This window comes from Chrysochloris asiatica, unplaced genomic scaffold (assembly GCF_000296735.1).
Source record: "Chrysochloris asiatica unplaced genomic scaffold, ChrAsi1.0 scaffold00057, whole genome shotgun sequence".
In the NCBI taxonomy this organism is placed as follows: Eukaryota; Metazoa; Chordata; class Mammalia; order Afrosoricida; family Chrysochloridae; genus Chrysochloris; species Chrysochloris asiatica.
The window spans coordinates 455,894-469,787 of record NW_006408575.1 but is presented as its reverse complement, the minus strand read 5'-3'; the positions used below and the strand labels follow the sequence as shown (position 1 = coordinate 469,787).

Here is a 13,894-nt window from a genome sequence, read left to right as displayed (position 1 = left end):
TTTTTTAATAACTCATTCAACTGATTATTTAGATGACCTGGAGGATTTCCAGTTTTCTGTGCAATATATAAAAAGCTTAGATGTCATCATGACCATCTTCACAACAAAAAAGTTGAAAAACTGAAAACTAAAAACTATGCTGTGATCCATCAAAGAACTGAGATCAACAAGCAAACCACCATCCTGAAAACTATGCATACAGGCAGACAGAGAAAAATCACAAGTTGTCAAAGTCAGTGTGGGTATGGGGAAGGGTGGGCTTATAGGAAGACAGAAAAAAATTCAGCTTACCTAAGTGAGTGTGGGCATGGAGAAATGGATGTACAGGCAAATCGAAAAATTCATGTTTACCAAAGTAAGTCCATGGGACCCATCATGGGGTGGAATACTTAATGGATAACTAATGAAATGCTAAAGGCACAGGATAAACTAGCTTGAGAGATTAAAATCACCTGGAGACCTGACTTACAGGAGCAGGGTGGGGATGGGGGGCGGGCACACTTTGTTGAATTTTCCTCCAGTAGCTACGCCAGATCTCAACTCTGAAACTGAAAAAAAATCTCCTAGTGCTTTCAGCAAGAGGAGATGAAAAGCAACCATTTAAAAATATGCAATGAACTATCTTACCAGAGTCCAAACAACTTGGGAAAACGTTAATACCCAACTACATTCAACTGTAGTACTCATATTGGGAAAAGGGACCTATCCAACTCTAATGCCCTCTTGCTTTCCTGCCTCACCTGAAAAATGAAAAAGAAAAAGGGAAAAAACAGCTGAGGTACTTGTCAGGTCAGAGGTCAGGGGCACATGCTCATTAAAAGACAGATCTAACCGTAAGATCACAGAGCACTTTCCTCTCGCCATAGCTCACCATCACAGCAACAGGGATCTTGTAAGGGAGTATGAGATTATAGCTATGAAACTGTCAAGACTCAGACCCTATTTAAGGATACCCTAGTGGTTACGAATCAGGCTGCGAACCGCAAGGTCAGCAGTTCTAAACTATCAGCTGCTCCGCGGGAGAAATATGAGACTTTCTGCTCCCGCAAAGATTTACAGCCTCGGAAACCCTGTTCAGGGTCACTATGGGTTGGAACCGACTCGACGGCACTTAACAACAACAACAAAATGGAAATCCAAAACATACAAACAAAAACAAGGGCAAAAGAGAAAAATTTAGCCTCTGAAATCTGCAGCTATTGCAAGCAACGGCACAGTCTAATTCTTTGATAAACCCATAACTTCATACCAAAGGTGTATTTCCTCAATTTCCTGTATCTGCTGCATCATGTCCAGATTTCTACAAAAAACTCACAAAGCAAAGCTTTTAAAACAAGACACAATCTGAAGAGATAGGGCAAGTATCAGAAGCAGGTGCAGATATTGTGGCGATTTGGGAATCATCAGAGTAGAAAACGAAAACATCTATTATTAATATAAAAACAGCAATGGAATATTGTCCGATACAGGGCCAGAAGAAGAGCCCCAAAGTATAGTGAGAGAAGGTACTCAAAATAGGACTAGAGAGGAGCTGCCTCCTTACAGTGCACTAGATGTTAATGACATGGAAGGGATAAAGCTTTCAGGTCATTTTGCTTATGTGTCACAACTCAAAATGAGAAGAAACAGCTACAAACATCCAGTAATAATCAGGACATTTGTTGTTGTTAAGTGCCGTCGAGTTGGTTTAAACCTACTTTGCAGTCCAGCACATGAACCCACACAGCACTATACCAGGACTTACAGAAGAGTATATGAAATATGAATCTACATAAATTGGAAATCATCAAAACGATACGGAACACATAAAGATCAACATCCTACATTTAGTGAATTGAAACGGACCAGGATTGGTTATACTGAAGAGAACAATCCATATGGTATATTCTGCTGGGAACGACCAATTGAAAACAAATGGTGATGTATTCATTGCCAAAAAGGACATTTCAAGATCTATCCTGAAGTACAATTCTATCAGTGACAGGATAATGTCCATATACCTACAAGAAGACTCGGAAACCCTACACAGGGTCGCTATGGCTGGAAATGACTCAACGGCACCTACACAACAACAAGAAGACTAATTAATACACTGTATTATTCAAATTTAAGCATCAACCACTCATACTAAAGATGACGAAAATTAGGCTATACACCAACTTCTCTAGGGTAAAATTAACAAAACATGCAATCAAGATGCACTGTAACTGAAACTTGAAAGTTGGAACCAAAGGATTGTTGTTAAGCGCTGTCTAATTGGTTGTGACTCATAGTGACCCTGTATAGGGTTTTTGAGGAGTGGCTGGTGTGTTTGAACTGATATCCAGTGCTTACCCTACAGTGCTACACCAACACTAAAGAAGGATTGTTAGGTGGAAAACCTAATGTTGGTAGTATAAACGATACTGGAGACCTCATAACAGAATTTTGCAAGACCAATGACTGACTACAAATACCTTTTTTCAATAACATAGAGCCTATACCTATGAATCACTTTATAAAATACACAGGAATCACATAGGTGTCATCTGTGTAAACAGACTATTTTGTTGTTGCTAAGTGTCACTGAGTTGACTCAACTCTTAAGGACCCTATATAGCTGAGGTTGCTGGTGTTGCTAAATGCCGTTGAGTTGGTTTCGAATCGCAGTGACCCTGTATAGGGTTTTTGAGGAGTAACTGGTAGGTTTGAACTGCCAACCTTGCAGCTTAAACTGGCCTTGTGGTCCACTGCTTATCCTACAGCACCACACATGGGGAACCTTTTTGCTGCCCAAACTTATAACACCATTTGCATTCCATATAAAATTATCAATTTAAAAAATTAGCCTGTTATATTTGGTCAAACATTTAATTAACTCACCCCAAATGTGATGGCTAAGGAGCTCTGGTAGCGTAGTGGTTACGAGTCGGGCTGCCAACCTCAACGTCAGCAGTTCAAAACTGCCAGCAATTCCGTGGGAGAAAGATGAGGCTTTCTGTTCCTGTAAAGATTTATAGCCTCAGAAACCCCGTACAGCATCGCTGTGAGTCGGAACCGACTCCACAGCACATAACAACAACAACAAATGTGATGGCTGGAAATGTTGTTGCCTTGGCAGGGCCAGACCAAATTATTTCACTGGCCTTATACAGTCTGAGGGTTGTACAGGGTTTCTGTGGAGCAGCTAATGGGTTTGAACCACTGACCTTTCTGTTAACAGTCCAGTACTTATCCTACAACATCAGACCAGAACTCCAAACAGATTATGTTGTTGTTAAGTGTGGTTGAGTCAGTTTCAACTTATAGCAACCCTGTATAAGGTTTCTGAGGAGTAGCTGGTGTGTTTGAACCACTGACCTTGTGGTTCAAACTGACCTTGTGATCCAGTGCTTAGCCTACAGCAGGACTTCATAGCTCAATATCATCAGTCAGAATAAGGCCAGTGGCTTGCTTTGTGGAACAGATAATAAATTGCTCAAGCTGAAGCTGAATAAAAATTAAAGCAGGTCTGCTAGCCACTCCTTACAAACTCTATACAGGGTCACTATGGGTTGCAACCGACTCAACAGCACTTAACAACAACAACAACAACCAGAGCCAAAGTACATGAGTATACCCTACCTGAATTTAGAGCCATTTCAAGAAAAGGTTTTAATACATGATGTAAAGAACATTAATGACAGAAGACCAAATGAGTTGCGAGAACACAATAAGAGCATCATCATACATTTAAAAAAAAAAGAAAAAACAAAATGGATGCCAGAAGAGACTCTAAATGTTGCTCTTGAATGTAGTATAGCTATAGCAAATGGAAGAAATGAGGAAGTAAAACGATGGACAGAAGATTTCAAAGGGCAGTTTCACGATGGCAAAGTACTACATTGAAATGTGGAAAGACCTAGAGTTAGAAAGCCAAAAAAGGAAAGAAACTTTCGGTGTTTCTCAAGCTGAAAGAAACGAAAAACAAATTTAAGCTTTGAGTTGCAATACTGATGGATCCTATGGGTAAAATATTGAATGAAGCATGAAGCCTCAAAAGAAATGGAAGGAATATAGTGTCCCCATACCATAAAGAACTGGTCAATGTTCAACTATTTCAAGAGGTAGCATATGACTAAGAACTGATGGTGCTGAAATACTCCCAAGCTGCACTGAGGGTATTAGCAAAAAATCAAGACTCCAGGAATTGACAAGAGTACAAACTGAAATGCTTCAACAAATCAATGTAATGTTAGAAAAGCTCATATGTCCATGCTAAGAAATTTGGAAGACCGCTAACTGACCAACTGACTGGAAGAGACCCATCTTTATGCCCATCCCAAAGAAAGAAGATCCCACTGAATGCAGAAATTACTGAACAATATTATTAATATCACACACAAATAACATTTCACTGAAAATAATTAAAACATAGTTTAACAGTACAAAACAGGGAACTGCCAGAAATTCAAGCCAGATTCAGAATAGGACGTGAGATGGGTACTAGCACTGCTGAAGTCAGATGGCTCTTAGCTGAAAGCAGAGAATACCTGTATTTTCTTGACTATACAAAGACATCTGACTGTGTGGATCATAATGAAATATAGACAACACTGCGAAGACTGGAAATTCCAATACACTTACTTGAGCGGAACATGGACCAAGAGGCAGTCATTCAAACAGAGCAAAGTCATTCAAACAGAGCATAGTTTCAAGTCAGCAAGAATGTGTGTCAGAGTTGTATTTTAATGTGTATTTTGAGTACATAATCCAAGAAGCTGGACTATTCTGAAGACGAATACAGCTTAGGTTTGGAGGAGCACTCACTAACTACCTCTGATATACAGAAGATACAACTTTGCTTGCTGAAAGTGAAAAGGACTTGAAAACATACTGAATATTAAATACTATACATTCAAAACAGACTGACCCTCACCATAAAACAAAAGTCCTTACAAATGGGTCAGTAAGCAACATCATGAAAAGTGGAGAAAGGACTGAAGTTATAAAAATTTTCATTTTACTTGCATCCTTCAACACTCAAGGTAGCAGCAGTCAAGAAATCAAAGGATGTACTGCATTGGGCAAACGTGCTGCAAAAGACTTCTTTAAAGTGTTGAAGAGCAAAGATGTCACTTTGAGGGCTTAGATATGCAATTTCAGGGGGTTCACAGACACACTGAAGCCCACACAGAGATCCCTTACAAGTGGGTGGAGCTCAGCCTAAATATCCCTATCCAGGAACGACTCCCCCAATTTTAAAGGGACAAACACAACCAAGAATGTCACATACTTTGCCCAATGTCCCATACATTGTTAAAGCTTTGACTGGGCTTCAGGCTTCCTGCCTCCAAGGCCATTTCTCATACTACACAGACTATCTGCCATCTGCCACTGCAGCTGTTTCTCTGCATTCCAGAGAAACATGACCCAAACCAAGGGATTTTCAATCTCTTCAGATACCTTCAAAAGATGGACAATGACTAAGGAAAGCCAAAGGAGAATGGCTGCCTTTTAATTATGGTTTTAATGAAGAATATTGACTATACCATGAACTGCCAAAAGAATGAGCAAATCTATTTTGGAAGAAATAGTCAGAAAGTCTCTGTGAAGCAAGGATGGCGAGACTTCACCTCAAGTACTATGGATTAAGAAGGGACAGTCCTTAGAAAAGAACATCATCCTTGGTAATGTCATCGAAAGCGAGAAGACCCCTACGGAGATGGACTGACACAGTGACTGCAAGAATGAGCTCAAACAATTGTGAGGATGGCGTAGGATCAGGAAGTTTTTTCATTTTGTTGTACTAGCGTCACCATGCGCCAGAGTCAACTTGAGTGCACCTAACAATAGCAGCAACACGCACTAACAATATCTACCAAAGAATTCTAAATTAGAAGAACTACACAACTTTAGGGAAACTATAATCTTATTTCTCATAGCATGCCTAGAATTAGAGATTTGGCCTAGTAGTTATTCACTTGGCAAATGGAGTAATGACTCCCCTGCTCTAAGCCTCTGGTGGGTAAGAGACTTGTTAAAATGAACAACAGCTCTATCTTAGATCTAAGGGCTGAAAGACCCTCCAACAAGGGCAAAATGCTCAGGAGAGAACAAACATCTCCACCAAGGATTCATTAATTTATCATATCTCCACTCAAATCTCTGGAGAGGATAACAAAGTTCCTTCAACTGGAGTTGGACTCATCTTCATTTAAGTGAAATATCCAATGGGGTTATCATAAGCATTTCATTCCAGATGCTTATTAGCAGAATCTGATCTCTCTGGTATTGGTAATGTGCTATAGGATAAGCACTGAACCACAAGGTCGGTTTGAACCACAAGGTCAGAACTTCAAACCCACCATCTGCTCCCTGGAAACCCTATCCAGGGTCGCTATGAGTTGGAACTGACTCGATGGCACTAATAGCAAGAAACCAAAACCAAAAACCCCAGCATGCAATAGAGAACATTGGACAGATTTAAATGGAGGAAAAATATTTTTGGTGAAAGTAATGGACAATTCGAACTGCAGTGAATTGAAATGGCTATTGTTGTTATGTGCCATAAAGTCGGTTCCCACACATAGAGACCCTGTACAGGGTTTCCGAGGCTATAAATCTTTACGGGAGCAGAAAGCCTCATCTGTCTCCCGCGGAACAGCTGGTAGTTTCGAATTGCTGACCTTGAGGTTGGCAGCCCGATTCGTAACCACTACGCTACCAGCTCTCCTTCCTTGAAATGGCTGAGGCTGTAAGAAACTGGTGGTAGGATTTTGTTCCATTGTGAGTCTGTAAGCTTCATGAGTCTGAAGTGGCAACAGCATTTCTCTCACATGAGCACTCTCTCTTCCTTGGTTTTTTTTCAGTGGAGTGAGAAACTAAAACAAATGATGATAGAATTCCCATGTCTAGCCTTTTCTTGCTTTCTTCCCACCCAAAGGTTTGATGGGGGTTTTTTTGCCACTAAGTACTCTGTCTTCACTTGAGGAAATTGACGAGGTTGGCAGGATCCAAAGGAGTAACAAGTTAAAAAGGAAACCCCAGGTATTGACACGGGAGGAGAGAAAGCTGAGTTGGAGAGGTTCTCACAGCGGAGTTATATAGGGTGAGGGATGGGCAGATACAAATATGAGATTGCCTACATATATGAAGACAATTTTTCTTTTGACGGACTGAGTATTATACCTAGGGTTTGTAAGTTTGAGAGGCTCAGGCTCCGAACCTCAAAAAAATACCATTCTGACAGAATTATAGAATCCCAGAATGTTAAAGGGGACCCTAAAGATTATCTACTTATTAATCATTAATTTTTTGTAAGACATTTAGTTTTCAAGTCACAAAGCCATATGAAAATATGGTAAAAATTGCACATCCTCTCACAAGATAAAAACACAATAATGCAAACCTCATCCATGCACCTAGAATTTGATAGGCAACTTCAGGGGGCTAACAGGCACATTGAAATCCATCCAGAGATATCTTACAAGTCAGTGGAGCCCAGGCTAACCACCCCCATCCAAGACTGGTTCCCTCAATTTTCAGATGGGCAGACAGATCCAGAAAAAGATAAATCCCTTGCTCAACACCACATATACTGTCAGAGCTTTGACTGGGATTCGGACTTCTTGCCTCCAAAGGCCATTTTCCAGCCTACAATACCCAGACTATCATCAAGTGAGCCATCAGCTACTGCAGCTGCCTCTCTGCATTCCAGAGCTATGCCCCAATGCTTGCAGATGGGCTTACAGATGCTCTGACAAAGCTTCCTCTGACCACACCTCATCTCACAAATGAGGGTTTGAGCTCTAGCTAATTTAGGTTGCTTCCACAAAGTAGCGTACAGAAGCCTTGAGTAATCTACAGTCATTCTGTGGCTACCACAGGAAGCATCGCTTTGTCCTTGTGGCCTGGTACATTCCAAATAACAAACTTACACTGTTTTTGAGCATTCTTTAAACTAGGGGGTCTTTCAAAACACAATTTTTCTTAGAACTGCTCTTTTTCTTCCATTCAGCCAGTTCAAATATCCTCCTACCCCAAACAAGATCCCATTATTCCCTACTTAATCATTTGGGTCGACCCAAATTACTCCTCTTTTGGCCTGTTAACGCTCAACACTATTTCCACCTGTTTTTGGGGAAAACCAACACATTCTTGCTTACAAAAGAAAGTTCTCCTTTCTAACCTTCTATCATTAGAAAATCATACTAACACGTTAATAATTCTGACAATAGCTGGCACCTATAAAAATCCTATCTCCACCCCTTTACTTCCTAATTCAATCACAATCAAAAGCCTTCTTTAATGTTCCATCTTGCTAACATCCTCCTCTATCCAATGCTTATTCTAATTACTTTCTTCTGCCTATCCTCAGACCACACAAGGTCCACTAACCAAGAGTTTGTCTCTTATTAATACACTTCAAAGTATAGAGCTAATCAACTTATCTTGAAACTGGCCCAAAAACTTAGGGACATCTTCCTATATAAAATCTTGGAATTTTTCACTTTTCCATCTGATTCTAATTAATTACAACACTCTGGAGAAACTCTTCCATTCTTGACTACTGTTATTTATTCAGCCAATCATCCATCTACTAACTTACCTGTTGTTAGGTGCCATGGAGTCGGTTCCAACTCATAGCAACCCTGTACAGGGTTTCCGAGGCTGTAAATCTTTACAAGAGCAGAAAGCCTCATCTTTCTCTCCCGAAACAGCTGGTAGTTTCTACTAGCTACTAAGTGGTCGGACTCCTGGTGTCGCTCTGTAGGATAAGCACTGGACTGCTAACCCACCAGCTGTTCCTCAGAAACCGTATACAGAGTTGCTCTAAGTCGGAACCAACTCAACGGCACTTTAGGACTAAATTCTACCATCAATTTCTTATTACCTCAGCCATTTCAACTCATTATAACTCAAATTAGTTATGACTTTCACCAAAAACACTTTTGCTCCATTTAAAGCTGTCCGAAATTCTCTATTATATCTGTTCACGGGTGTCCTTGCTCTTCTGGAGGTTTCTAATATTTTAGATTCAGCTGACTCCACTTGCTTATATCAAAGTATTTTTATATGTCACTTAAGATTACCCTTCTCACATCGTAGAACATTTTACGACTACTGCCTAAGACAGCCTCTTTTACCTACAGAAATGACACATCACATCCAACAAGTTGCTCAGGAAAAAAAAAAAAATCCACATGAAAACATTCAGAGCTAAAAGGGACGGAAGAAATCATCCAGTTCAACCCCTCGTGTTACAAATAAGTGTGACCCAGAGAAATGAGTCGTTTGAACTGCAAGGTCGGTTCAAGCTCACCAGTTGCTTCTCAGAAACCATACAGGGTCGCTATGGGTCGGAATTGACTCGATGGCACTTCACAACAACAACAACAAGAGAAATGAGTGGGCTCCCCAACACCACACACTCAGGAAGTACGAATGCTGACCAAAGGATTCAGGTGTTCAACTTCCATTCAAATGCAGTTTTATTTCACTATTATCAACTTGACTTCCTGAAATCTAGTTTTATTGTTTTCTCAGTAGTATGCCTTAGTACCTTTTTTAAAAACTAATGATAAAGTGTCTTTCTCTGGGCACATAGTCAAACACTAGAAAAGTCTATATTCTTCACTCCAAGAGGACATTAGAATCACAGCATTACAAGTTTTAAAGATAGGGAAGGAGGAGTCTTCGAGGTTATCTAATCCAGTAAATCTCAAAAGTGAGAGTTAAACATTTTTTGAAACTATTTAATATGTACCCTCCACACCTCACTTCTACCTCTCCCAAAGAACCACAGTCTTACAAATGCAATGTTTTATCCTTCAATTGTGATGGAGGAAAGGCACAGTGAAGAACCAGTCATATAATCCAATCCCTCTTTGGATTTGCCCAAGGTGAATTAGCTAGCTAATAGTAGCCTTAGGTCAAAAAGCAAAGTCTCCCGGTTTTTTTCACTTTAAAGTCGTTTACTCTGCTGGTTAAGGAGCTCTGGTTATGAATCCGGCTGCGAACCACAAGGTCAGCAGTTGGAAACTACCAGCTGTTTCGCGGGAGAAACATGAGGCTTTCTCTCCCGTAAAGATTTACAGCATTGGAAACCCTGTGCAGGGTCGCTATGAGTCAGAACCGACTCCACAGCACATAACAACACTCCGCTGGTTCAGGTTTATAAAACCAAGACTTGAGGAAAGAAGTTTCCATCTACTGGCACCTTCCTGTGCCCAGCTGCCCTCATTTGGTTTGTCTGCTTCCAGCAAGCTGACATCTCTTACTTGTCAAATTCTGGGCTATGCAGGGTCAAGGAGAGTAAGAGGAGGCTTCAAAAAGTTAGTGGGAAAAGCCCATTAACTTTTCATTCTATTTCCCCATGAAGCTTTTGAAGCCCCCCTCGAATGCTTCTCAGATCTATCTCTAAGGAAAGATTCCCTGACAGGGGAGATGAAAATCAACTTTTCTGTGCTAGTAGGATCATCAGAGACAGTCAACATTAATTTTAGAGACGCAAACCGGCGAAGAGAGAGGGTAAAGGGGCCTGAGGCAAGGTCAGAGAGTAAGTCAGTGGATGAGGTAAGACTAGAACTCCAGGCTCCTAATTCCAAGGCATGGTAGTCTCTCAAATATGTATTCGCTGTATCTTAATTAAGGTCATCTCTCCAGTATGCTAACAGGCCTTCCTCAATTTACTGGTCTAAACACTTATTTAACACTAACATCATAGAATTCGTGACACCTGGAGTGGAAAGCCGAACACCCATTTCATTGACGAAATCAAGGTCCACAGGGGGCTCTGTCTGCTGGCATCTTGCACCGAGTTCAGAAAGGTAGCAAGCCCCGCAACCAGGGCCTAGAAAGATGGGGACCACAAATCGGACCCCTGCAGTCCCAGGAGCTCTAGGCCCTAAAGGGCCTCTAGACTGAAGGTCCAGAGGGCCAGGAGTCCCGGAACCGCATTAGGCAGTCTCCACCCCGCCGCAGGCACTCTGAGCTCTGCTGCCCACCTCCCAAGCCCCTGAGCCCCTTCGGTCGCTGCCTCACCTACGCCGGCCCTCCGTCTGTTATTGTGGTTGGGAGGGAGGGAGGGAGGGAGATAAACCCGACAGACACTTCCCGCGGCCCCCCCTCCCCCGCCGCCGCTGCCACCACGCTTCCGCTTCCGCCACCTCTTGGGCGTTTCCGGAGTCCTGTCATCGGGGGTTGAACCTGTACCCTGTGCCCATGTTGAGAGTGGAATTATGCCGTCTTACCAAGGCAACCATGTTAAGAGTGGCATTACAGACCTAGTCTGGACTGGGTGTTTCTTTCACGTGACAGCGTTGCTGATTCTGAAACGCTGAGAGTCCAGACTCAGGTTTCATCTTATATTAGGTTGCTGCTGCGTAACCCTAGAATAATCTTTGAGTCTTACTTTTCCCACTTGCAAAATAATGGGTTCTAATAGAGATATTTCCAGAATTCATTCAACTAAAATACAGAAAAGGAAAAAGAAAGAGATTTGGGAGGAAGGGAGGCGGTTAAAGATGTTAATATCATCAGTCTTTCTGTCCTTTTATGACATTGTAAAGTTAACATATTCCTTATCCATTAAACAAAGATTCCTGTGTTTTGCCTAGTTCTGTGCCATCTTCACAATCTGTATTGTTTAAATATTAAATCACAAATAAATTAAAGCATATTGTTGTTGTTAAATGCTGTTGAGTCAATTCCGACCCATAGCGACCCTGTATAGGGTTTCCAAGGAGCGGCTGATGAACTTGAGCCAAGTATGTTTTTGATGAACTTGAACCACCGACATTGCAGTTCAAAGGACTTTGCAGTCTGAAGCATAAGCTAACAGCGTCACACCAGGACTCGATTAAAGCATATTGTTGTTGTTGTTAGGTGCCATACAGTCTGGTACCTACTCATAGCGACCCTATGCACAACAGAAGGAAACACTGCCTGGTCCTGGGCCAACCTCACAATTGGTGTCACGCTTGAGGCCATTAATGCTGCCGTTTTTGCCAATCCATCTCGCTGAGGGTCTTCCTCTTTTTCTCAGTCTGTATATGGGAAGGCAACGGCTTTTAGAAAAACACGAAGGCTCAAGTTGTGGCAGTTTCAATGAAGACTTTAAGGAGAGGGGAAGACAGAAAAATAATTTCTGGCTAATCTAATGCACTGATGTGTTTGGTGAGTTTGAACCCCAAGGTCAGCGGTTCAAACTCACCAGCCGCTCCTCAGAAACCCTATGCAGGGTCAATATGAATCAGAACCAACTCCATGGCACTTAAAAACAACAAATCTTAACATGGATTCCTAGTGAGGCACTGTAGGATAAACACTGGACCTCAAGGTGTCTTTGAACCTCAAGAGCCACGCTTCAAACTCACCAGCCGCTCAGAAACACTATACAGGGTCACTATGAGTGGGAACCAACTCAACGGCACTTAACAACAATCTTAAAATGAGAAGTCCTAGTGTGGCACTGTAAGGAGCTCTGGTAGCATAGTGGTTACGAGTCGGGCTGTCAACCTCAACGTCAGCAGTTCGAAACTACCAGCCATTCCGTGGGAGAAAGATGAGGCTTTCTGTTCCCATAAAGATTTACAGCCTCGGAAACCCTATACAGGGTCACTATGAGTCGGAACCGACTCCAGTGTGGCGCTGTGGGTTAATGAGCCACACTGCAAAGCTGTTTGAACTGCAAAGTCGGCGGTTCAAGCTCACCAGCTGCTCCTCAGAAACCCTATACAGGGTCGCAATGGGTCGAAACCCACTCAACGGCACTTAGCAACAACAAGTGTGGCACAGGACTTCTAACTGCAAGGTCGATGGTTCAACCCACCAGCTGCTCATTGGAACCTTATACACAGTCACAATGAGTCGGCAATGACTAGGCATTACTTAACCGTCTTAGCATGAAGGAACCGTTCCTGTTGGCACTATAGGATAAGCACTAGGCTGCTGACTTCAAGGTTGGCATTTCAAACTCAGCAACTGCACCATGAGAGAAAATGAGGCTGTCTGCTCCCATAAAGATTTATGATTGAATCATGACCCCTCCCCTCCTTTCTGAAATAAACTGGCATCAAGTTACTAGGTCTCTGGCCTAGCCAGTCCACCATTCATTTGCAAACATTATCAGGTATGGTCTAGAATTCAGGAAATTCCAAAGGTTTATAAATCCTCTTCTCAAGAAGCAAGGACAAAAACTAATTTTCTTTTTGGCAAAATTAAATTCTTTATATAAAGGGTGTTCTTTTGCACTACTTTTTAAAAAAGGGATGGGGAGGAATCTGTGACTTTGCGATTTCTGTGGCTCTGTATTATCTTTCTTAATCTGTTTTGAAGACATTCCACAATGTACTTCCAGCATCTTTCTTAAAAATAATTTTTTTAAAAGGTGTTCCAATAGAGAAATTTGGAAATACCAAAAAGATAAAATTCTGAGCCACTTGAAGTGAACTTCTTCCCAGGATACTTGCAAAATATCACGAAGTATATCTAGGATGAAAAACATTGTCATGTCTTCTAACAACAGTAAGTTGATGTTGGCCCTGGAAATAAAATCGGTCTCTTCTTTTAAAGAAATAAGGCTTCTTTGAGGAATTATGCCTTGAAGGCTCTTTTATATTCTGGATAATTAAATAGATTTGGGACATATATTAAGAAATCAGTAGTACCACTGCATGGTAAGGTAAGCAGCCTGAAGGCACTTGTGTGTGTGTGGGTGTGTATGGCGATAGTTATGTGCCGTGGAGTCAGTTCTGACTCAACAGCGACCCTGTATAGGGTTTCTGAGGCTGTATATCTTTATGGGAGTAGAAAGTCTCATCTTTCTCCTAAGGAACGGCTGGTAGTGTCAAACATCTAACCTTGAGGTTAGCAACCCGACTCATAACCACTATGCTACCAGAGATCCGTGTGTGTGTGTGTGTGTGTGTGT

The 13,894-nt window shown here is 41.6% G+C and overlaps 1 protein-coding gene across 1 annotated transcript in view; it reads right to left on the bottom strand.

Moving 5' to 3' along the window:
- FBXO38 (F-box protein 38) overlaps positions 1-11,042 on the bottom strand; it is an 89,755-nt gene extending 78,713 nt beyond the window's left edge. Inside the window, exon 1 of the mRNA XM_006863849.1 lies at positions 11,005-11,042. The gene's annotated coding sequence lies outside the window, so the exon portion shown is untranslated. The remainder of the gene's footprint in view (positions 1-11,004) is intronic.
- Positions 11,043-13,894: the final 2,852 nt, after the last annotated feature.